The 26,470-nt window shown below is 37.3% G+C and overlaps 1 long non-coding RNA gene across 1 annotated transcript; it reads right to left on the reverse strand.

The window, feature by feature from the left end:
- Positions 1-1,427: 1,427 nt before the first annotated feature.
- Positions 1,428-2,694, reverse strand: LOC140832952 (uncharacterized). Its single transcript, XR_012118199.1, has 2 exons — positions 2,365-2,694; positions 1,428-1,652 (listed from the first exon to the last, which is right to left on the reverse strand). It is a non-coding gene; the product is annotated as an uncharacterized lncRNA (long non-coding RNA).
- Positions 2,695-26,470: the final 23,776 nt, after the last annotated feature.

Below are 26,470 nucleotides of genomic sequence, written 5' to 3' on the forward strand. Positions count from 1 at the left end.
ATATCAGGGTCAGCCAGCAGAGTAAGCTTATAGTCGTTTAGATTCTCAATGCTATTAAGGCTACGGAAAAATTTGCCATACGGATTGTTTGCTAAGATGCATATTAATTTTTTCGTAAGAGTTTCCTTAAATTTTGAGCTAATACACACCCGATTAGACAATTCATGTTCAGTGTCAAAAAAATATGATTGTAAGTTTTTTGGATTTTCATTTTCTGGAGGGGTTAATTGGTCTATGAAATAATAAAGCTGCCCTTGGACACGAAATGTATAAATTCCAGCATTTCTTCTAGCAAAAGTCTCGTCGCAATGTACTCCCATTGAAGTGAAAGCAAATATGTTATTATAATTACGAACACACGTATTAAACTCCTTTGCATCGTCATCATTACCAACATACAGTTGCACCAAATCAGAAGGCATTTCTGAAGAAAAAAGATTTATTTCTCCCGAAGAACAACAAAATGTCGGTGGTTCAGCATATATACGCTTGGCACCACAATATTTACAATCTGGCACAGCAGGTAGCACATCCGGAACGCTCGCTATACACATTAGTAGGTCAGTCATAGTATTTTCCAATGTTCTAAAAACCGTGAAGCATCCCGAAGCGCGGATGTTGAGCTCCAAGCTTTTCAAGCTTAATCGAGATTAGCACATGCTTAAGCGTGAAAAAGCATTTTTTATCTTAAATGTAATTGTAATTATCTCAAACCAATATATAGATAAAATAATACACAAATATGATAAATTTAAGTCTGATGCATTAATTCTCATATTTATAAAATCATAAAAATATCAAAATTACCATCTTTATTTGTTTTTGCAACTAGACCACATTAAAAATGTTAAATATTTGTCAGATCATTATCAGGCACGCTTAATCATAATAAAATTAAAAAATAAACATCTAAATTACAAACCTAATTTATTATTTTAAAATAAAAAGACATACATTCAAAATAAAACAATTAATAAATAAATAGATGCGATTAATTGTGCTTCAGCACGCTTAATTAAACACCTTAATTACACTTAATTCGGTTAAACTACACTTTGACCGCTTTCTCCGAAGCGGGGGCAAAAAAGCTTCAAGCTTAAGGGGACTTTTTAGGAACACTGGTATTTTTTACATCAACCTTATGCAAAACATGTGCCTCATTTTTTTGGCGCGCCATTTTTTTTTCTAACCTACGATCGTTTGGACAAACATATTTTCGTTTACGAGAGTTATTAGTCCTAGTTTATATCAACTGCGCTCTCTTTTCTTTGACACGACATCGTAGTTAATTCGTAATTTTAATCAATTTAAAATAACCGAAATCTAATATTGTTAGCCTACTAATATAAGAAAACGTAAAATAAAGATGTTTATGACAAGCAAAAAAACAAATTGAATTATGAACTATGGATTGCCAACACAAAAGCTAATAATTAAAAGCTGTGTATAATAATAATAGTAATAATAAACATGGACAAAAAAATCCAACATATGTAGCAACAGAGTAAGAGTGCTGGGATCTGAATTAACACCTCAGTAATAAAATATCAAACCTGTACGCAGCATGAGTAGAAGAAACGACCGTAGGTTTTATTTGCTGAAACTTCTTAATAAGAGCATGGCTACTTCAATATAGCACACTCAAATTAACCCTACATATATCAACAAAATAACAACTTAGTTAAACCAAGCAATTTAACAAGTCAGCATCTAGCTAGCAAACGAAGTAATTTATAACAAGACACCATAAAGCAAACAGAGCCTGAGTTCTTCAATATTTTCTAAAAGCATTCTATTTTTTCCTTGTAAAAGCAGAAGAAGTTAAACATTTTCTCTATAAGAAATATAGAAAGGAATAAAATACCCTAAATGGTTTAGTTTGTCAACCATAACGAATCCGAATCTTCCAGATGGAAGACAAATATACTGGAACTCTTTAACAAGCACAGTAAAGACTACAAATACATTATATCAAAGCAAAGTTAGTTGATTTGGTTACCAGAAATAAGCATTAACGCAGATAAAAAAAAACCAAAAAAATCAGAAAGCATAAGCAAAGAAGCATAAAAAACAGCTAAACTACATTTAATCGGGAAGTCGGATCTTGCTAGGCAATAAGAAATATACTAAAGCCCTTTAACAAGCACTACAAAGAATATAAATTCCTTATATCAAATTCGGCCTAGATGAGTTCGTTGCCGGACCTTAGCGTTAAAACATACACCAAAAATCCAAAAAAATTGTGAAACAAGCATTAAAAATAGCTGTACTACATATAAACGGGGACAGAAAGAAAATCACAAAAAAAAAAAAAAAAACCAAGCAAAGAACACCAAATCCAAACAAATCAAAGGGAAAATGCACCGAGTAACCGGTTCCCAAAACGAAGGAAGGCGTGCTGTGGACAAAACGGTAAACACAGAAAGACGGGAGGTAGACGGAGACCAAGAGAAAGGCGAACAACGTATTTTCGAGACAAAGTAGAGGGAAACACAGGCAGAACGATGCACCAAGAAAACTGAAAGGTAGACGGCGATAAGGAAGAAGCCGAACAACGAACAAGAAAGAGGAAGGAAGAAATTGAGGAAAGAAGGGTCGCAAGTAGATAGGAGTGGAAAAAGACTAAGGAGAAGGGAAAACCGGTTACAACAACTCTGACACAAGAAACTCTCTCTTGACAGCGAATCATCCCCGCGTTGTTAGAAGGCCCGCAATCGAACACGTGTTTTTTGGGTGACCAGCTACGGAACAAAAACAGGCCCATTTCAAATTTTTCATACTTTCATATATGTAGATATAGGGATTCAATCCCAAATTGAACTATTGATAGTTATTACAAATTTAACAAACCAACACATGATAATTCTTGAAGTCCAAGAATTTTCTGGTTCTTTAATATAAGATTTTTTTCTTTTTAGTGTAGTGAATTAGATAATACCCGTTAGAATCAAGCGTTTACCATTAGATCAAAAGATATAGCTTTAGCCAAGACGAAATTTTATTTTTTTTATACTTGTGACAACATAGAGTTCACCTACTTAGATGCTAATAGATCGGGCTGTTATGCCTATGAGTCTGGGCAGGTGTGTGTATCTGCTGGTGATGTTTCATATCCTTTAAAGATCGGTTATACATTTTCCTTACGGTCGTATATGTCCCCAACAAAACATTATTACCCGTTAAGATCGACATCACTCTTTTACGGCCCACCCGTTAAGATCTGACGTCACTCTTTTACAGCTCACCCGTTAAGGTCTGACTTCACATCTCATTAATACTCTCACTCATCTATACTTAACCCAACATTCTCCCCAAGAAATATTTAAACATGCTTCTTTGGAGACTTGAACCCATGACCTCGCTTTGATACCAATTGTTAGGATCAAACGCTTACCTATATGCCAAAAGTTATAGCTGTTAACCAAAGCATAACTTTATTTTCTTACTTTTATCAACTCAGAGTGCATATTTGGGTGCTAATGGGCCGGGCAGTTAGGCCCATGAGTCCGGGTATGTACGTGTTTATCTATTGGTGTTGTCTCATATCCAAATTCATCTTTGCCCTTTCTCTACCGCGCAGGACACGTCCTCATTGGAATAGTAGTACCTATTAAGATCTGATGTCACTCTTTTACATCTCACCTAGCCAACTAGATCAACCGGTACAACGTCAGCAGCTTGATGCACAAGAACTTTTCATTCATCCTAGTGCTACTCTCCTTCATGTTGAATCTCGATTTTCTACGCGCCCAAACGCAGCGGAAGTTTAAAATATTTTTATTTATTTTGACAATCAAAATATGTTTTGCTTTGGGCGCTCGTATGATTTTATCATAAATATTCATAGGATGTCAGAAAATTATACCTTTGGTGAATAATTTTCACTTGGCTCCAACTACTCAGGTATCAGCGGACGTAGCTCTTGTTACAAATCCCTACGAATGTTCTTCGATTTCCTTCTTTAATCTTCGAATCAAGTCCCCGACCTGATTACTTGTTCACCTTCTAATTTGAACTAGAAAATTAGAATATGTTTTGCGTAGAGATATAACACAAAAATTCGACTCAATAATCTAAGCCAACTTTTTTGCCTTTTTGAAGGAATTTTCGAGAGAGCTTTTTGGCTGCTGGAGACTTTCTCCCTTTTTAAAAACCTTCGGTCATCACTTTTCAAAGTATGACCTATATTTTATTAATTTAATTAACTAATTGTTGTTACCTTAATTAATCACATTAATTAAACAACTTAGATTTCAACAAATCTATTTGATTCTCAAAAATCTCATCTCACAATCCAAATTAGTGGAGGCTTTGATTTTAGGTCAAAATTTTAAAAAAAAATTCCATGACCTAATTATCATAATAAACATTAATGGACTTGATTAATTAATTGGGTTAGTCCAACTAGTTTAATTAATTAATCAAAGTCCATTAAGAATTTTAATTATTTAGTATGTTGGACTTGTACTCCTACAAGCCCATTAAACATACTTCTCACTATATTTAATTTAATTTTTAATAAACTCAACTTTTGAGTTTAATAAATTAAATCTATTATAAATTCAACATTTGAATTTTAAAATATAAATTCAACTCCTTAAATTTATCACCTCCAAAATTTAATATTTAATAAACTCAACTTTTGAGTTTAATAAATTAAATTCTCAATTTTATAAATTCAATTCCTTGAATTTATTCTCTCCAAATTTCATAAATTCAGCTTCTTGAATTTACTATCTCATAAATTCAACTCTTTGAATTAATTATTTTTCTCAAAATTTAAGTATCATAAATTCAACTCTTTGAATTTACTATATCATAATATAAATTCAACTCTTTGAATTTATTCTCTCAACGGGAACAAATAATCCAGTGTTTGTGTGACCCTCAATGGTTCAGGGATACAGCTAGCCGTGGGTTCACAACTCTTTGTGATTCAGAATAATATTTATTCTTATTCGGGCTTACCCTAGTCATCCCCATTCTTTTCATCAACACCTTGATTAAGAATGTCATAACTCATTTCTGATTGCACCCATGGGATCATGGTAAGAGCGTCTAGTAGCATCGTCCCATGGTCCCCTAGGTATCACTGATAGTGCCTGCAAGAACCAGTTGATTATGATTAACGTACAGTACGGTCCCTTCATCTCATATATCCCGATCGAATCTGTAACCATTGGTTCATCGAGGGTTGCATATTAATTCGATAGTGTGATAACTATAATACATAGTGGCATCGCGTGTAATATTTGAGAACTCCTTCTCTAACGTACATCTCATACCCTGGCCAGAGATTCCATGCACTATTATTTTATCAGATCACACAGGATATCCACACCTGTAGGTGAGCGGTGAATCCCCGACTACAATACACTGGCTCCTATATGTGTCGCAACTGTACCCAATCTCGCCACCTGATGACTCTCCTGGAGCCGGTAAACGAGTCAAAGCACAAACCTAGCATATAGAGCCTCAGTGTTGTCCCGAGTCGTAAGGGCTAATGGTGTAAATTCATAACCACAGACTTATCCTCTCGATGAATGATAACCACTTGGAAAGTCCGAGGGAGGAGTGTTCCGTATAATCATCATATGACTACCCATCTGCATGTTTGGACATCTCCATGCCCTTACCAAGAAACGCAGTATACAACATCACAGAAGCTAGTCTCGAGATCAAGCGACCTTTATCCCAGTTTTAGGTGGCTGAATCGACTAGGAACGAATTTAGAATATGCAGTGTTTACAAATGAGTTTCAACATCGAATTACGATTCATTTGTATTAAAGCATAATCAAGGACTTTATCTATGTTGTTTGCATGGGTATACAGATAAAGTATAACGAAACCATTAAAAGTTAAATTATATTAAAATAAAGATTGTTTATTACAACTGAGTCAATAAAATCCCTAGCCAACCGTTGGCTTGCAGGGCATCTACTCTAACAATCTCCCACTTGTCCTAGAGCCAACTACCCTTAACCTTAATCACATTGCTTCGCGATGCTTCAGAAACAATGGTCCTGGAAAGGGCTATGTAAGTGGATCAGCAACATTATCTGCAGAGGGGACTCTTTCGACTGATATGTCTCCTCTTCCCACAATCTACCGTATGATGTGGAACTTCCTCAGTACATGTTTGGATCGCTGATGAGACCTTGGTTCCTTTGCTTGCGCAATGGCACCAGTGTTGTCGTAGTACGACGGGACTTGTCAACTCCATTAGAAATAACGCCCAACACTTGGACAAAATTCCTCATCCAAACTGCCTCTTTGGCTGCATCAGATGCAACAATGTTGTAGTGACCCGTTCCAGAATCACCTACTAATCAAAAACTAAGCATGCAATTAACCTAATTAACAATAATCAGAGATAACAGCGGAAAAAGTCGACAACTATAATTATACAACCCAATCGAAGTCTAGAATAACTCAAAATAAAAATACCCAATACAACCATATCGAATCAAAACAATACCGATAAACTAAACCAACCAGCTACTCAACGTCCTCCTCCTGCTCCTCCTGAGCTGTCCAACCTGAGGCCTGCCCCGTGGGAATGGGGTGTCCAAGAATAAACAAAACCGAGGACGTGAGCGATAAGAACGCCCAGTACAAAAGTATGAGTATACAGACCTATATGAAATGCACATGCTATGATCATGATACCGGGGTAGTCAAGAAACAGGAATCACAAAAGGATCTCAACAATGCTCAGTCTAGAGGCGCCAAGTGGATAGTGCCGCGCGGTCCAACCTCTGGGTCACTGCATCCACTACAAGACAGACGTGGACCTAAAATGTCCCGGACCACCGAAGCCCTCCCGACCCGTCGGCCACTGTGTACTCTCGGTGTCCATGCGTCCACAAGACAGGGCTGAGCGGCCCCAAGATATAGCTTATCTCGAAAGAGATACAGCTCAACAGTAAAGGCTATCTCGAAGAAGAATACGGCTCAACATGAAATGCAACGTGCAGTAATAAACGTGACATAATAGCATGCATCATATGACATATATCAATGCACCACATAATCATGCAACACATATATGAATGTATACTCAACCAGGATATCTCGGATAGTACTTTCGTACCTCTATCACAGCAATCCTAATCTACTGGAACCACCAGACAACAGGTCTAATCCAAGCCTATTCATCAAGTGAAAACCATCACTAAACTTATCTACCAGACTTAGCTAGATAATCCTGAGATAAATACTGATAAAATTCCAAACCTTCGTCCGTCGCTAGCCCGCTGATGCCGCTAGCTCCCAACTAGAGCACAGCTCTGCTACAAGACCAGCAGCTCCCCGCTAGTGCCCAAATCTCGGAACAAGACTAGAACCTGTCAGAAACGACTGAAATGCTATGGAATTCTCTGAATTGGCGAGTCAAAATGAGGAAATCCGACCACTATTTATAGGCCATGTTCGGATCCTCCGAACACCACTTCGGAACGTCCGAACGCTACGTGTCCATTGGCTCTTGACAGCTCATGATCGGATCCTCCGATCATACACTTCGGACCGTCCGAACTTGCACGTGTCCAGCTGCTCTTGACACCTCATGATCGGATCCACCGAACCCACTTCGGACCTTCCGAACTCCCACGTGTCGATCAACTCTTGACACCTAATGATCGGATCCACCGAACTCACTTCGGACCTTACGAACTCTTCGGTGTTTCCGAACCATCTTCGGTCCGTCCGATCATGACTCGGTCAAAATTACACCTTAAACCTTCTTAATCACCATTACTCCGTTAATTACCCAATTTGGAATTCGGGCTACTACATTCTCCCCCCCTTAAAACGATTTCGTCCTCGAAATCTAGGCAAGAGAATGAACAAAACGAAATAACAACATCATTACCCTCCAAATCTAAGGAACAACCCATCACTAGACGCTTGGCTAAAACCGAATGACCCATCGGAGTAGAAACAGAAAGAATGACGTCTAGAGAAACATGCGGTAACTTATGACGCTTAACAGATCGTCCTGGTCACCCCAACGACCTACACTTCCCTGACTACTCTCATCACCAAAGTGGTCAGCCATTGCTACAACATAGAATAGGGAAACTAGTAAATTGGTCAACGGAAATCCCAAAACAGAATCTATATCCCAAAATCGTATGCATGCTCTGATACCATAAATGTAGTGACCCGTTCCAGAATCACCTACTAATCAAAAACTAAGCATGCAATTAACCTAATTAACAATAATCAGAGATAACAGCGGAAAAAGTCGACAACTATAATTATACAACCCAATCGAAGTCTAGAATAACTCAAAATAAAAATACCCAATACAACCATATCGAATCAAAACAATACCGATAAACTAAACCAACCAGCTACTCAACGTCCTCCTCCTGCTCCTCCTGAGCTGTCCAACCTGAGGCCTGCCCCGTGGGAATGGGGTGTCCAAGAATAAACAAAACCGAGGACGTGAGCGATAAGAACGCCCAGTACAAAAGTATGAGTATACAGACCTATATGAAATGCACATGCTATGATCATGATACCGGGGTAGTCAAGAAACAGGAATCACAAAAGGATCTCAACAATGCTCAGTCTAGAGGCGCCAAGTGGATAGTGCCGCGCGGTCCAACCTCTGGGTCACTGCATCCACTACAAGACAGACGTGGACCTAAAATGTCCCGGACCACCGAAGCCCTCCCGACCCGTCGGCCACTGTGTACTCTCGGTGTCCATGCGTCCACAAGACAGGGCTGAGCGGCCCCAAGATATAGCTTATCTCGAAAGAGATACAGCTCAACAGTAAAGGCTATCTCGAAGAAGAATACGGCTCAACATGAAATGCAACGTGCAGTAATAAACGTGACATAATAGCATGCATCATATGACATATATCAATGCACCACATAATCATGCAACACATATATGAATGTATACTCAACCAGGATATCTCGGATAGTACTTTCGTACCTCTATCACAGCAATCCTAATCCACTGGAACCACCAGACAACAGGTCTAATCCAAGCCTATTCATCAAGTGAAAACCATCACTAAACTTATCTACCAGACTTAGCTAGATAATCCTGAGATAAATACTGATAAAATTCCAAACCTTCGTCCGTCGCTAGCCCGCTGATGCCGCTAGCTCCCAACTAGAGCACAGCTCTGCTACAAGACCAGCAGCTCCCCGCTAGTGCCCAAATCTCGGAACAAGACTAGAACCTGTCAGAAACGACTGAAATGCTATGGAATTCTCTGAATTGGCGAGTCAAAATGAGGAAATCCGACCACTATTTATAGGCCATGTTCGGATCCTCCGAACACCACTTCGGAACGTCCGAACGCTACGTGTCCATTGGCTCTTGACAGCTCATGATCGGATCCTCCGATCATACACTTCGGACCGTCCGAACTTGCACGTGTCCAGCTGCTCTTGACACCTCATGATCGGATCCACCGAACCCACTTCGGACCTTCCGAACTCCCACGTGTCGATCAACTCTTGACACCTAATGATCGGATCCACCGAACTCACTTCGGACCTTACGAACTCTTCGGTGTTTCCGAACCATCTTCGGTCCGTCCGATCATGACTCGGTCAAAATTACACCTTAAACCTTCTTAATCACCATTACTCCGTTAATTACCCAATTTGGAATTCGGGCTACTACAAATGTATTCAGCTTCAGTGGTGGAATCCGCAACGGTGTCTTGCTTGGAACCTTTCCAAGAGACAGCCGCACCATATACCCTGAATACAAAACCAAAGGCCGATTTCGAATCATCTACGTCACATTGGAAGCTAGAATCCGTGTAGCCTTCCAATTTCAATTCTCCACCCCCATAGACCAATAACAAGTTCTTAGTCCTTCTCAAGTACTTAAGAATATCTTTCACGGCCTTCCAATGCATTGGACCAGGGTTCGCCTGATATCTGCTTGTAACACTCATAGCGTAAGCAACATCAAGACGTGTCGATATCATACCATATATGATACTACCAATGAAACATCTACTAATTTTAAAAGAGCGGAAATATATATATTTTTTTTATATAAAAGCTCGCATTTTAGAAATAACATTTAAAAATATCTTAAGTATTTGACAATATAAATAGTGCGTAAACATAAACGAGTAAAAATTGTGAAAATCATCAGCGTATCAAAACCAGCATATAAAAATGTTCATATCATCTCAAATCTCATAAAAACAAAATGCGGAAAACATATGGTCCTCGGGTCGTGTCACCCCACCAGGTCTGTCTACTCAGTGTTCAGCACCTCCAGTCCTCTCAATAACAAGCTCACCTGCATCACACACGCCTAGTGAGTCTAAAGACTCAACACACCTGTACCGTTAATAAACACACCTGTACCGTTAATAACAAGTACATATACATAGCACACAACAGTGAAAATATCATACTCAACATATCTTTCATGAACTTAAAAGCATAACGTAAACGTGTCGTATAAAATCATATCGTGTCAACTCATGTCATCTCATATCATCATATACGTGTCAAAACAGCTCATCGTGTCATAAACTTAACCATTTTCTTTTACTTGAATTCAGTTCATTAGTTGTGACTTTCGTATCAGCTCTATCGTATCAGCTCTATCGATGGATCCATCTATAAAAACCGTGGTACCCGGCGGCGGGGGACATCAGCGACAGCATTACCCGCCCACTGAGCCCGGGCCTCAGCTCATCATATCTCATGTCATCGTATACATATACATCGTCAGTCACAACCAATTCCCATCTTTCAAAAATATCATCATTTTCATCACTTAATAAAAACATGCTTATGCGTAACTTTTCCTTTAAAACAAGCATGCAACGTATTTATCGTAATTGCGTAAAAATCATAGAAATGATGCATAAACATTTAAAATATCATATATTTGTGCTCAGGGCGCTGCCAAGACCAAAATCTCACCCCGGGTACAAAATGACCATTTTGCCCCTGGAAACCCGAAAATTATCATTCCACTCCTGGACTTCTAAAAATGACCCGAAGCTTACCAAACTCCTTAAAATATTCCAAAACATATTTACAAGCGTTCCTAGACATAAACTCGAGCCCATATTACAACTTAACCAATTCGTTTTAAAACTTAGACCGAAGTCCCATTTTTAACCCGAATCGACTCGAAACTTTATCCAAATTTTTCTCAACTTTTACCACATCTTAAAAACGCTTAAGAGGCCTTAAATAAAAGTCATTTAGCTGCTAATCCACGGCTGAAACATTCAGAAATTGACAGCATCTCTCGTCCTATCACATTACACCAACACATGTGCACTCATCTCCCAAAACTCACACCTCACGCTAAACCGACTTCCCCAACCTTAAGCCAACCTACTAAGGACCACGATCAGACCTTAAGCCATCTAACAAAACCAAGACACCGACCCATGCACGCACCTAACCACTAGGAATCAAGAAAAACGCACTAAGCTCCCTACCGAGACTTCTATACCCAACATGGCTCGGTTGTTTGCTCCTTCGACCCCAGCCTTGTTCGAGCCATTCCAGCCCCCACCACAGACCCATCAGGGTCTGGTCTAGGACTGGAGAAGGTCCTCCCACGGCTGGTGTACAAGAATTCAAGGAACCAACCCCTACACCAAGTCTCGATCCGCATAACCTTCACGACTTTGAACCAAACTCAATCAAATTCCTACTCCTGCATCTACCCCTTCTCACACCCGATATTAACCAGCTCTTGACAACCCAACCCAGCAGCCCCTTGCACCACATATCAGAAACGTGAGTGGTTGATTCAAAAACGATGCTTGTTACACGATAAAAACTCACCAAAGCACACTCACATGCATGAACGAGATATGAACCTACACATACCTGTTTTACAGAATATTTAGGGCGTAAATGATGAGAAAAGAAAGTAAAAGCATGCCTTGATGAGTGGGAGAATAAAAACCGATGCAAAAATTGGAGATCCGGAGAAATTTTTCTAGCAATCCAACGATCGGTGAAGCTTGTTGCTGGGAAAATGTGAAGCCGAGAGGAATGAGATGAGTGGAGGAGGTGGGCAGCTTTTGAAACGTAAGTAGGCTTAGTGGGGAGTTAAGGGAAGTAATTAGGTAATAATTATAAGGTTTAGGATTAATTAAATGATTGAATAATAGATAATATACTTAAATTTGATAATTAAAAGTTTAAAAGTTATGTACGCCAAATAAGCTTAAAAATAGGCCCATTAAATCTAATCATACTACCGAAAAATATTTCATGTTGAAAAAGTTTTGAAAATAATAGCCGAACCCTTAAAAAGTTCTCCGATTCGCTAAAATTTACGTACCGTTAAAAATAAAATCATGCGGGTAAAAACACCCAGAAAAATCTCATTTTTGAAAAATACCTTTAAAACATCTTATATTAATTAATAAAAATTAATCTTGTAATAAAAATAATTTCTTGATAAATCTCCGGTCTCCGTTCCTCGTTCGAGCGCGAAATGCAACTTAAAAATCTTTAATGCATGAACCTTTAAAATTTCATGAAATAAATTCTATCATGCATGAATTATGCATAAAATGCATAAAATAATTAAACACATAATTAATAAAATAAAAATTCATTTTATGCTTTAAAAGAATTTAATAAAATACCAAAGAAATTTAATAATTTGCATGCATATAGTTCACGTGGACTTTCCGATTTTCGGGACGTTACAATCTCTCCCCCTTAAATTGAATTTCGTCCCCGAAATTCGCTTATCTTTGATAATCACGAAGTTTAAACTTAGTTCTAATATCTCAATGGTCCCCGCTTCCGCGGCGCTACTCTGATAAAATAATAAATCTTAAGATGTCCTTATGTATCCCCAATCCTAATTATTTTTCTTTTCAAAATCCTCGTTTTCGAATCGCAACTTAAGGCGATTTATAGGGACTTAGTTTTATTCTACTATGTCTCGAATTTTGAGTTATCTCGCAGTTCTTCATGCTAGAAATAGATATCCAAACTTATAGCACTTTACTTTTCTTATATTATACCCATAATGTTCATCGATCTATTACTTTAGCGTTTATGCAGTTCGACTTAGGAAATCTTAACACCAAAATTTACTGATCGACTTCTATCTTCGGCACTGCACTTTAAAAGTTAAACCTTATCTCAACCCCATAATAATATTAGCCTAAGATCCTTGAATCGAATCTTTATCTTATGACACCAAACTTACATAGCTTAACTATTTACAAGTATATCCCACTTATTAAATTGTGTCAAATCTTAAATCTCGAGTACGTTAATCCATGAAACCCAAGATAATATACAATACCGATTTTACACCTAAATAATAAAACCTTTCCAACATAAATTACATGCATAAACTATTCTTTCCCCAATTACAATATAGTTGAGACCTAAGATCCTTATACTTTCCTCATTGGAACGACTGTCGCATACTTACATATCTTCCATGCTCACTTAATTCTAGCGTATAAAATTTACTAAGTTATCCCATGTTAATGTTGGACTAACTCTAATATATCAACTTTACTTATAACCCATAGAATTCTAAAATTCTTATTTCAAGATTTTGGATTTTTTTTACTAGATAAAAATCTTAGCATTCGTCCATTGGTAACCTATGTAGAACACAACTAATTCCCTTTTGTTTTTATTTCACCTAAAAATTTTGTATGAACGCCTATCTCAAAAAATTAAAATTCAAGCTTACGCAACCCAAATAGTATTAGATAACATAATTCCAACACACATATTCACTTATTATCAAGTTTCTTAATGACTTACCAAAAATTCTTCAAGACAAGGTATCTACCTCAATTTCTTACATGTGTCTATCGAGTAACCTAACCATCCGATATAGCCAACTTTCTAGGAAAATTTAACCCTAGCACATGTATAACTTTTAACTATTAAAATTATGATTAAAACTTATGCTACATCAAACTTAAGTTCCCAAAATTTTGCGAACTCAATGTTTATTATTATAATTAACTAACCGATCAACTTTATCTTAAGTTGTTATCACTTTAAATTCTTAATTTGCCACAACATTATTCTACTAATGCTTAGATTTTCGAGTCCAATATCGATTCATGCTACAATGTCCTTGATTACCATTCCTTATAACATTATAACCCAAATGTTTTGAGGTTTTAAATATCCCTTCGAGCCTAAATCATCGAAAATTTCTATCTTTTAAACCGTTCGATTCTCACTTATTGATAAACTAGTCTCCAAATTTCTTAAAAATTACAAAATTAATTATTAATTCCCTCGAACATCATCCAATTTTTCCTAAATCTCGAAAATTCTATAATTACCCATAAGACCTTGGCATTCCCAATTTCATGTTATAGATTTCCCGTAGCATAAAGTTCAATAGCATTAAATTTATTAAACTCAAAATTAATTCACATAAGCCGTCTTATATTTCTATAAATACTTAAATCCCAAGTGTTCCTCAAAAGTTTGCATTTAATCCTTAAAAATTTTGAACATTGCAATCTGGCCCTTAAATTTCTCCAATTTACATTTTTGTCCCTACAACTCATCGAAATTTGCATTTTGGTCCCCATAAAATTTTCGATTTTTTTTTCCTCATTAAACCTTAAAATCTTCGAACTCAAAATTTAATCCCAAAATTCGGTAAATTCTAAAATAGTCCCTCGGATTTTTATTTTTACACTTAGGTCCTCAAATTATTGGTCATTCCAATTAGGTCCTTAAAATTCTCAATTCGTGCTATTAAATCCTTAAATCTCACTAGGTAGAGCATGCATCCTAAATAAATTCTACGTTTTTATACTTTCAAAAAATCGTCGTAGTCTCCGAATCATTATTTCTTACATGAAATCCTCAAAATTTAATTCAACTAGTAGTCACGAACCATCAATAATTTCTTAGGAAATCTATAAGTCCCAAAAGCATTCATAATTTTAAAGTTTAACTTATAACCCACAAGTAGAACATCAGTACTACTAACCAAAAATTAATATAGTAAAATCATTTCTAACTTTTCCTAATGCTCAATAGCAAAATTCTTATCATGTCCAATTCCACCACAAAACCAGTATGCATGAAAATCATATAATTTCTCATTTCATGTCGTAACATGCATAAAAATTTTAAAACATTAAAATTCAAAACATAGCGACCGATAAACATGTATTGTAAGCATATATCATGTAAACATGCAGATGATAGCATTAAAAACATTTAGAATATTTAAATCATAAAAGCTTACGGACTTGAGGCTTGAAGATTGAGCGGCAGAAGCTGGCGGTGGCACAACCCTATACAGGACCCTTGCTCTGATACCAACTGAAACATCTACTAATTTTAAAAGAGCGGAAATATATATTTTTTTTTTTATATAAAAGCTCGCATTTTAGAAATAACATTTAAAAATATCTTAAGTATTTGACAATATAAATAGTGCGTAAACATAAACGAGTAAAAATTGTGAAAATCATCAGCGTATCAAAACCAGCATATAAAAATGTTCATATCATCTCAAATCTCATAAAAACAAAATGCGGAAAACATATGGTCCTCGGGTCGTGTCACCCCACCAGGTCTGTCTACTCAGTGTTCAGCACCTCCAGTCCTCTCAATAACAAGCTCACCTGCATCACACACGCCTAGTGAGTCTAAAGACTCAACACACCTGTACCGTTAATAAACACACCTGTACCGTTAATAACAAGTACATATACATAGCACACAACAGTGAAAATATCATACTCAACATATCTTTCATGAACTTAAAAGCATAACGTAAACGTGTCGTATAAAATCATATCGTGTCAACTCATGTCATCTCATATCATCATATACGTGTCAAAACAGCTCATCGTGTCATAAACTTAACCATTTTCTTTTACTTGAATTCAGTTCATTAGTTGTGACTTTCGTATCAGCTCTATCGTATCAGCTCTATCGATGGATCCATCTATAAAAACCGTGGTACCCGGCGGCGGGGGACATCAGCGACAGCATTACCCGCCCACTGAGCCCGGGCCTCAGCTCATCATATCTCATGTCATCGTATACATATACATCGTCAGTCACAACCAATTCCCATCTTTCAAAAATATCATCATTTTCATCACTTAATAAAAACATGCTTATGCGTAACTTTTCCTTTAAAACAAGCATGCAACGTATTTATCGTAATTGCGTAAAAATCATAGAAATGATGCATAAACATTTAAAATATCATATATTTGTGCTCAGGGCGCTGCCAAGACCAAAATCTCACCCCGGGTACAAAATGACCATTTTGCCCCTGGAAACCCGAAAATTATCATTCCACTCCTGGACTTCTAAAAATGACCCGAAGCTTACCAAACTCCTTAAAATATTCCAAAACATATTTACAAGCGTTCCTAGACATAAACTCGAGCCCATATTACAACTTAACCAATTCGTTTTAAAACTTAGACCGAAGTCCCATTTTTAACCCGAATCGACTCGAAACTTTATCCAAATTTTTCTCAACTTTTACCACATCTTAAAAACGCTTAAGAGGCCTTAAATAAAAGTCATTTAGCTGCTAATCCACGGCTGAAACATTCAGAAATTGACAGCATCTCTCGTCCTATCACATTACACCAACACATGTGCACTCATCTCCCAAAACTCACACCTCACGCTAAACCGACTTCCCCAACCTTAAGCCAACCTACTAAGGACCACGATCAGACCTTAAGCCATCTAACAAAACCAAGACACCGACCCATGCACGCACCTAACCACTAGGAATCAAGAAAAACGCACTAAGCTCCCTACCGAGACTTCTATACCCAACATGGCTCGGTTGTTTGCTCCTTCGACCCCAGCCTTGTTCGAGCCATTCCAGCCCCCACCACAGACCCATCAGGGTCTGGTCTAGGACTGGAGAAGGTCCTCCCACGGCTGGTGTACAAGAATTCAAGGAACCAACCCCTACACCAAGTCTCGATCCGCATAACCTTCACGACTTTGAACCAAACTCAATCAAATTCCTACTCCTGCATCTACCCCTTCTCACACCCGATATTAACCAGCTCTTGACAACCCAACCCAGCAGCCCCTTGCACCACATATCAGAAACGTGAGTGGTTGATTCAAAAACGATGCTTGTTACACGATAAAAACTCACCAAAGCACACTCACATGCATGAACGAGATATGAACCTACACATACCTGTTTTACAGAATATTTAGGGCGTAAATGATGAGAAAAGAAAGTAAAAGCATGCCTTGATGAGTGGGAGAATAAAAACCGATGCAAAAATTGGAGATCCGGAGAAATTTTTCTAGCAATCCAACGATCGGTGAAGCTTGTTGCTGGGAAAATGTGAAGCCGAGAGGAATGAGATGAGTGGAGGAGGTGGGCAGCTTTTGAAACGTAAGTAGGCTTAGTGGGGAGTTAAGGGAAGTAATTAGGTAATAATTATAAGGTTTAGGATTAATTAAATGATTGAATAATAGATAATATACTTAAATTTGATAATTAAAAGTTTAAAAGTTATGTACGCCAAATAAGCTTAAAAATAGGCCCATTAAATCTAATCATACTACCGAAAAATATTTCATGTTGAAAAAGTTTTGAAAATAATAGCCGAACCCTTAAAAAGTTCTCCGATTCGCTAAAATTTACGTACCGTTAAAAATAAAATCATGCGGGTAAAAATACCCAGAAAAATCTCATTTTTGAAAAATACCTTTAAAACATCTTATATTAATTAATAAAAATTAATCTTGTAATAAAAATAATTTCTTGATAAATCTCCGGTCTCCGTTCCTCGTTCGAGCGCGAAATGCAACTTAAAAATCTTTAATGCATGAACCTTTAAAATTTCATGAAATAAATTCTATCATGCATGAATTATGCATAAAATGCATAAAATAATTAAACACATAATTAATAAAATAAAAATTCATTTTATGCTTTAAAAGAATTTAATAAAATACCAAAGAAATTTAATAATTTGCATGCATATAGTTCACGTGGACTTTCCGATTTTCGGGACGTTACAATCTCTCCCCCTTAAATTGAATTTCGTCCCCGAAATTCGCTTATCTTTGATAATCACGAAGTTTAAACTTAGTTCTAATATCTCAATGGTCCCCGCTTCCGCGGCGCTACTCTGATAAAATAATAAATCTTAAGATGTCCTTATGTATCCCCAATCCTAATTATTTTTCTTTTCAAAATCCTCGTTTTCGAATCGCAACTTAAGGCGATTTATAGGGACTTAGTTTTATTCTACTATGTCTCGAATTTTGACTTATCTCGCAGTTCTTCATGCTAGAAATAGATATCCAAACTTATAGCACTTTACTTTTCTTATATTATACCCATAATGTTCATCGATCTATTACTTTAGCGTTTATGCAGTTCGACTTAGGAAATCTTAACACCAAAATTTACTGATCGACTTCTATCTTCGGCACTGCACTTTAAAAGTTAAACCTTATCTCAACCCCATAATAATATTAGCCTAAGATCCTTGAATCGAATCTTTATCTTATGACACCAAACTTACATAGCTTAACTATTTACAAGTATATCCCACTTATTAAATTGTGTCAAATCTTAAATCTCGAGTACGTTAATCCATGAAACCCAAGATAATATACAATACCGATTTTTGATCAAAAGAGTGAGATAGCCATACAAAAGAAAAATGAGAGGAAAGAAATTGAGAGGAAAGAAAATGAGAGGAAAGAGGCCAAAAAGAAAACATATATGGCCCAAAAAGGTGAGTTGAAAAAATTGATGCACACACAAGAACCACTTGTGTTAATTCTTTACAAGGAGATTCTCCTTAACACAAGTGATATAGCCGGGTCCCTTCCGAGCATTGTTGTGTCACTTTTGCAGGAATTTGAAGATGTGTTTCCGGAGGAGTTACCTCAAGGCTTACCACCATTGAGGGGAATCGAGCACCAAATCGATTTCGTGCCGGGGAGTGCATTGCCAAATCGTCCAGCCTATAAGAGCAACTCGGAGGAGACTAAGGAGCTTCAACGGCAGGTAAGTGAATTGTTAGATAGGGGTTTTGTGCGTGAGTCCATGTCCCCTTGTGCTGTACCTGTTCTATTAGTTCCTAAGAAAGATGGCTCATGGCGTATGTCTGTAGATTGTAGGGCAATCAATAACATAACCATTAAGTATAGGCATCCCATACCTAGACTAGATGATATGTTAGATGAATTGCATGGTGCATGTGTCTTTAGTAAAATTGACTTGAAAAGTGGGTATCACCAAATTAGGATGAGGGAAGTTGATGAGTGGAAAACTGCATTTAAAACCAAACATGGGTTATATGAGTGGATGGTCATGCCATTTGGCTTAACTAATGCTCCTAGTACCTTTATGAGGTTAATGAACCATGTCTTGCGTGCATACATAGGAAAATTTGTTGTTGTTTATTTTGATGATATCCTAGTATATAGCAAAGACTTGGATGAGCATGTTGGTCACTTGAAACTTGTGCTAATCACACTAAGGGCTGAAAATTTGTATGCAAACCTAAATAAATGTGATTTTTGTACAAACAAACTTGTCTTTCTTGGTTTTGTGGTAAGCTTACAGGGGATACAAGTTGATGAAGACAAGGTAAGTGCTATTCGAGATTGGCCAACGCCTACTACTGTTGGTCAAGTTCGAAGTTTTCATTGTCTTGCAAGCTTCTATAGGAGGTTTGTAAAGGATTTTAGCACATTGGCAGCACCGATGACGGCGGTAATTAAGAAGAACGTTCCATTCTATTGGAGCGAGGAGCAAGAGAATTCTTTCAATCTTATTAAGCAAAAGTTAATTAATGCTCTTTTACTTGTTTTACCTGACTTTGCTAATACTTTTGAGATTGAATGTGATGCTTCAGGTGTAGGTATTGGTGGAGTGTTGATGCAAGGAGGGCGGCCGGTGGCATACTTTAGTGAGAAGCTCAATGGAGCAGCGCTGAACTATCCCACGTATGATAAGGAGTTCTACGCACTTGTGAGGACCCTAGAGACATGGCAGCACTACTTGAGGCCTAAGGAGTTTGTGATTCATACGGATCACGAGTCTCTAAAGCACCTTAAGGGGCAACAGAAGTTGAACAAGCGGCATGCCAAGTGGGTGGCATTCATTGAAACATTCCCTTACATCATCAAGTACAAACAAGGTAAGGAAAATGTAGTGGCCGACGCACTATCACGAAGGTACGTACTAATCTCTATCTTGGAGTCAAAAATTTTGGGGTTTGAGCATGTGAAGGAACTGTATGTGCTAGATGAGGATTTTAAGAGTTTGTTTGAAACTTGTATGCATGGTCCACATGATAAATATTATTTGCATCATGGTTTCTTGTTTAGAGAAGATAGGTTGTGCATCCCTAAATCATCCATTCGTGAACTACTTGTTAGGGAGGCACATGGGGGTGGCTTAATGGGATATTTTGGTGTGGCTAAAACTTTAAGTGCATTGCATGAACATTTCTATTGGCCACACATGAAACGTGACGTTGAGCGTGTTTGTTATAAGTGCATTACTTGTAGGCAAGCTAAATCTAAAACACAACCACATGGCTTGTATACACCACTTCCCGCCCCTAGTGAACCGTGGGTTGATATTTTTATGGACTTTGTTTTGGGGTTGCCTAGGACAAAGAAGGGGAGGGATTCAATATTTGTTGTTGTTGATAGATTTTCTAAGATGACACATTTTATTGCTTGTCACAAAACCGATGATGCTTCAAACATTGCGGACTTGTTCTTTAGAGAAGTCGTTAGGTTGCATGGCATGCCTAGGACTATTGTATCTGACCGTGATGTTAAGTTTTTAAGTTACTTTTGGAAGACTTTATGGGCTAAACTTGGCACAAAATTGTTGTTTTCTACTACTTGTCATCCTCAAACGGATGGGAAAACTGAAGTTGTTAATAGGACTTTAGGAACACTTTTGCGTGCTATTCTTAAAAAGAACTTAAAAATTGGGATAACTGTTTGCCTTTTGTTGAATTTGCTTATAATTGTTGCGTGCATCGTACTACAACTTATTCGCCATTTGAAATTGTCTATGGTTTTAATCCTTTGACTTCGTTGGATTTGATGTCTTTACCTGTGAGTGAAAGGTTGAACATGAATGGGAAAAAGAAGGCTGAATTTGTTAGGAACTTGCATGAAAAGGTCAAGGCCAACATTGAGAAGAGAAATGAGCAATATGCCAAGCAATCCAACAAAGGGAAGAAGAAGGTGATATTTGAGAAATGAGATTGGGTGTGGTTACACTTGAGGAAGGAAAGGTTCCCCGAGAAGAGACGTTCAAAGCTATTACTTAGGGGCGATGGACCATTTCAAGTCCTTGAATGGATCAATGACAATGCCTACAAACTTGATCTATCAGGTGAGTATAACGTCAGTTCTACTTTCAATGTTAGTGACTTGTCGTTGTTTGATGTAGGTGATGAGAAAGATTTGAGGACAAATCCTTTTCAAGAAGGGGAGGATGATGCGAACACGGGTGGTCAAGCCCCAAGGAAAGCATGGGATCCTTTGCAGTTGTCGGACGGACTATTCATGAGGGGACGATTAAAGAAGTTCAAGGATGCACTACAAAGAGTCATGAGCAAGCATGAAGGGGTCGTGATGCATGGGAGTACGTTGGGAGGCCAAAGGAACATCATTCAAGCATTGTTGGAGTCGGCCGAGACTACACGGATGTGTACACGGACCTGCACACGGGGTCCGTGCCCTTTACAGCCAAGGATGGAGAATTCCAGAGTCTACACGGACCCAAGCATGGACCAGTACACGGGGTTCGTGTCCTATGATATTTGCGAAGACAGTGTCTACACGGACCCGTACACGGAGGTGGGCACTGGGGTCCGTGTCCCTTGTTTCCAGCTGAAGTTTATTTCTCGAGTGTACACGGACCCGGGCACGGAGGGCTACACGGGGTCCGTGTATGAGTCGGCTGCGCGAAAAAGTTTCCTTTCTAGAGTTTTATTATTTTGGGAGACTAGATTTTTGATATCTTTTGTTATTAAAACATATTTTGGACGAAATTTTGAACACTTTTCAGATTAATATTGATATTTTATCATTGTTCTTGAGTTTTTCTCTCAAGCAATTAAAGCTTTTGTTTTGTCAAACAAAATCAAACTTATCAAAGTTTTTAACTTTGTGGCGTTTTTCGATCGTGCTTGTGCGGATTGTCGTCGACTTGTTCTTCGAAGGTTCGTTATAATTTCGGTTGTTTATCTCGTGATTATTTGTTGCTAGACTTTTCATAGTTTAGAGGTGAAAATCACAACACACACACTTGATTCAAAAGATCGGGACAACAACGATTCTTTGTTCGTTATTGAATTGAGGGCGCGATTTGATTTTAATCGTGTTTGCTATTTGTCGTACAAAGATTCACATCACAATGAGTAGAATATCATCAATATAAAGTACTAGGAATGTCACTGCACTCCCACTAACTTTCTTGTACACGCATGGTTCCTCAGGATTCTTAGCAAAACCAAACTCTTTGATAGTGCTATCAAATATGAGGTTCCAACTCTTTGATTCCTGCTTGAGACTATATATTGATCTCTGAAGTTTGTATACCTTATGCTCACTTCCTACTGATGTGTATCCCTCAGGTGGAGACATATAAATTTCTTCTTTAATGTCTCCATTGAGGAATGCAGTCTTCACATCTATTTGACATATCTCATAGTCGTACCATGCTGCTATGACTAGTAGTATTCTAATGGACTTAAACATAGCAACTGGTGAAAAGTTTCCTCATAGTCAACTCCTTGACTTTGAGTATAACTTTTTGCAACCAGTCTTGCTTTGAAGGTCAATACCTTCCCATCCGCCCCAAGCTTTATTTTGTAGACCTATTTGCATCCTATGGGAACGATTCCCTTAGGTGGATCCACCAATGTCCAGACTTGGTTTGAATACATAGAGTCCATTTCTGACTGCATGGCTTCAAGTCATTTGGTTGAATCTGTATTAGATATTGTTTCTTTGAAATTCATTGGATCACATCCAATACAAGACTCATCATGGCCATGTTCATGAAAAAGCGTATATCTTGCAGGTGGTCTAATAACCCTATCAGACTTCTAGGAGCTTGTAATTCAACTACTGGTTCTTGGGAAATTGGTTCAACTTCTATAGTTGAGGGAGTATCTTGAATTTATTCAAGTTCTATCATCTTGTCTTTTCTATCTAATAGAAATTCCTTTTTCAAAAGGTTGCATTTCTTGAAACAAACACTTTTGCTTCATTGGGATGATAGAATAATATCCAACAGAATTCTTTGGATATCCTACAAAGTAGCACAAAGTGGATCTACTATCCAATTTGTCTCTCACTGTCTGCTTCACGTAAGTAAGACATCTCCATATTCTCATGTAAGAATATTTGGGAGTTTTTTCCATCGACATCTCATATGATGTTTTATCCACTGCTTTAGTATGGACATTATTCAACAATGTTGCCGCAGTTTCAAGCGCAAAGCCCCAAAACGATGTAGGCAATTCAGTGAATCTCATCATTGATCGAACCATGTCCAACAAGGTTTGCTTACAATGTTCAGAAACACCATTCAATTGTGGTGTTGCTGGTGGAGTCTACTGTGAGAGAATCACATTCTCTTTTAGATAACCCAAAAATTCAGCACTCAAGTATTCTCCACTTCGATCAGATCGAAATGCCTTAATACTTCTTTCTAGCTGGTTTTTTTACTTCGGATCTGAATTCTTTGAACCTTTCAAATGCTTCAGATTTGTGTTTCATCAAATAAACATGCCAATACCTCTAATGGTCATCACTAAAGGTAATGAAGTAGGATTGTCCATATTTTGTGCTAACACTTAGTGGGCCACAAACGTCTGTGTGGATCAAATCCAGTAGACAATGTGCACGTTCTACGTTTCCATTGAATGGAGCCTTGGTCAATTTTCCTTTTAGACATGACTTACAAGTAGGTAGAGAATTTATGTCTGACAAGTCAAACATGCCTTCTTCCATTAGCATGTGCATCCTTCTTTGGGAAATATGACCTAGTCTAGCGTGCCATATTTGTGTGGAATTTGTATCATCTAACTTTTTTTTTTTTTTTTGTTGAAATCATGTTTACTTGGACATTCACTTATCATTTTCAGAACATTTCTGACGTATATAATTTCTTATGTTCGGACTTCTTGCAGGGAAATAAATTATTCTGACTTATCGGGCTTTGTTGGCCTTTTAAGTGTCCTTCAGAGTTTGCCTCTTATTGGGATTGTTTTTTTCTTGTGAGGGGCAGAATATTTCTTTCCCTTACCTTGTAGGCCATTTTTCGTCTGACGAGAGGCCCATTAGAAAAACAATAATTTTCTATTTTATGGTGATCTCATAAGATATAAGCGTATTGACTAGCTCTTCAAGGCTATCATGTATCTTGTTCAATTCACCATAACCCCGTCAAATGAGGAAGAGAAAGACAACAAATTGATGTTATCTAGTAACTCGTTAGGAATCACATATTCCAGGCCCACTACATTCTCAATAAGCTCAGTCATACATACACTACGCTCATGGGCCAAAGCCCCATCTTGCATACATGTAGTCATGAGCTCCTTGAAAGTGGTGTGCATCATTGTATCAGTTTCATAAACCATGAAACTTTTGCACGTGTATTTGAATGTCATCAGCATTCAACATTTTCTCAAAATGTCCCTACAGTTCATGACGTAAAAGCGATCATGTTACACTTTTGCTTGCATACTATGGTCATACCATCTTGCATGCTTTGTAAGTGCAACAGGACTGACATTAGTGTGTCATTTTCTCTGAATTCAGAAAAATTTTCCCAACCAGTCTTGAAAATTAGATTCGATTAGCTTGTTAATAATAAAAATTTATTACGTGACGAAATAAAAAATATATTGATATAGAAACAGAATAATGGTTGCTGATTATTTTAAAATAATTTTAAGATATAAAATATGGATTTTTATTTTATAAATTCCCTCCCACTATTTTGACATTTTCACCATCCTCTGATGAAAAATAGAAATCGTATTTGCTTAGTGGGCACGTAGAGTCCAATTAGCCAATTATAATCCCGAATAATATCAGCCAATTATAATTTCTAAAAGGTAGAATCCAATTGCATCCCTATGCAAACTCCGCGTGTTTTGGCTCACGTTTAATAAGGACCCAATAATATGACGCCGTTTATTTTCGCGTGTCAAACCGACCCATCAATATTGAATTGTAGTAGACAGTCGCCATAAGTTCCCCCAATAATATGAGCCGAAGTCATTGGAGTTCCACTCAATTCACATCATATATGTCCGGTGGAAGTCACAGCTTTCAGGCGTCCAGGACTCCCCAATAATATGAGTCAGACATTGTCCGCAGGTAGGATCAACATGCAACCACGGTTGATGGAAGGCAAGGAAAAATTAAACTCTTTTAATTTTGAGGGATTTTAATTTTAAAATTATTTCATCATTTTAATTTCAAAAACTCGTGCCAAGTTTGTATGTTTGTCGGATTCATGCAACTATATTATTTAATAATATACATACATGCATACTACTATATATCGCATATATCATAATATGATATTCAACAATAAATAAGGATGATCGATCGCCAACACTATTAGATCCATGTGAGCCAAACATAGATTCAGGTCCAAAACCTAGGTGAATGCAGGGATGCAAAAGCAACTATTACAAGAGCTTCCAATATTTTACATGTCTTCATCTCGTTCATCGGGCCCACCATCTTCCAGTCTTGATCTCCCACTATTTCTAATAATTACATTTAAATAGCCATGACATATAAGGGATACATCTCATGGGGTGGGAACGGGCCATAAACCAGACCTACTTTAATAATATCAAATATTAAAAACGGATAAAACAGTAAAATATCCTAACATACACCTAACACATTGGTAAATGCTCCCGATCATCCTTCATGCATTTAATATCAAATATTAATATCAATTTAATTAAACAATTTAATTAATTGATAACTCATATATCTAATAATTTTATCACTAACCATTACAATTTTTAAAGAATTTAATAAATTAAATAAACTCCTTTATTTAATTTTCAATTAAATCAACAATAATTGATTTTTGTAAAACTCAATTTTACTATAAATAATTAAAATCATATTCTAATTATTTATTTTACAAGAAAATTATTAATTTTCCAAAAATTAATTTTCAAAAAGAAAAATTGAACCATTTTCAAAAATATCAATTTTACCCAAAAATTTGAAAAATCAGAAAATTGCACCCTAGACCCAAACAATTCAGGCCCATCATCTAGCACGGTTCCCGAGACACTCCCGGGCAGCCGTCCGCACTGCCCGCACACTGCCCGAATGTTTCGGGCATTCGCAGGCCTGCTGTGCGCACATAGCGTTGCAGGCCGGCCGCGCGCAGTTTATATCTATTAAATCTTGTGATATGTTTCATTACATCTTTTAATA

This window comes from Primulina eburnea, chromosome 5 (genome assembly GCF_022965805.1).
Source record: "Primulina eburnea isolate SZY01 chromosome 5, ASM2296580v1, whole genome shotgun sequence".
NCBI lineage: Eukaryota > Viridiplantae > Streptophyta > Magnoliopsida > Lamiales > Gesneriaceae > Primulina > Primulina eburnea.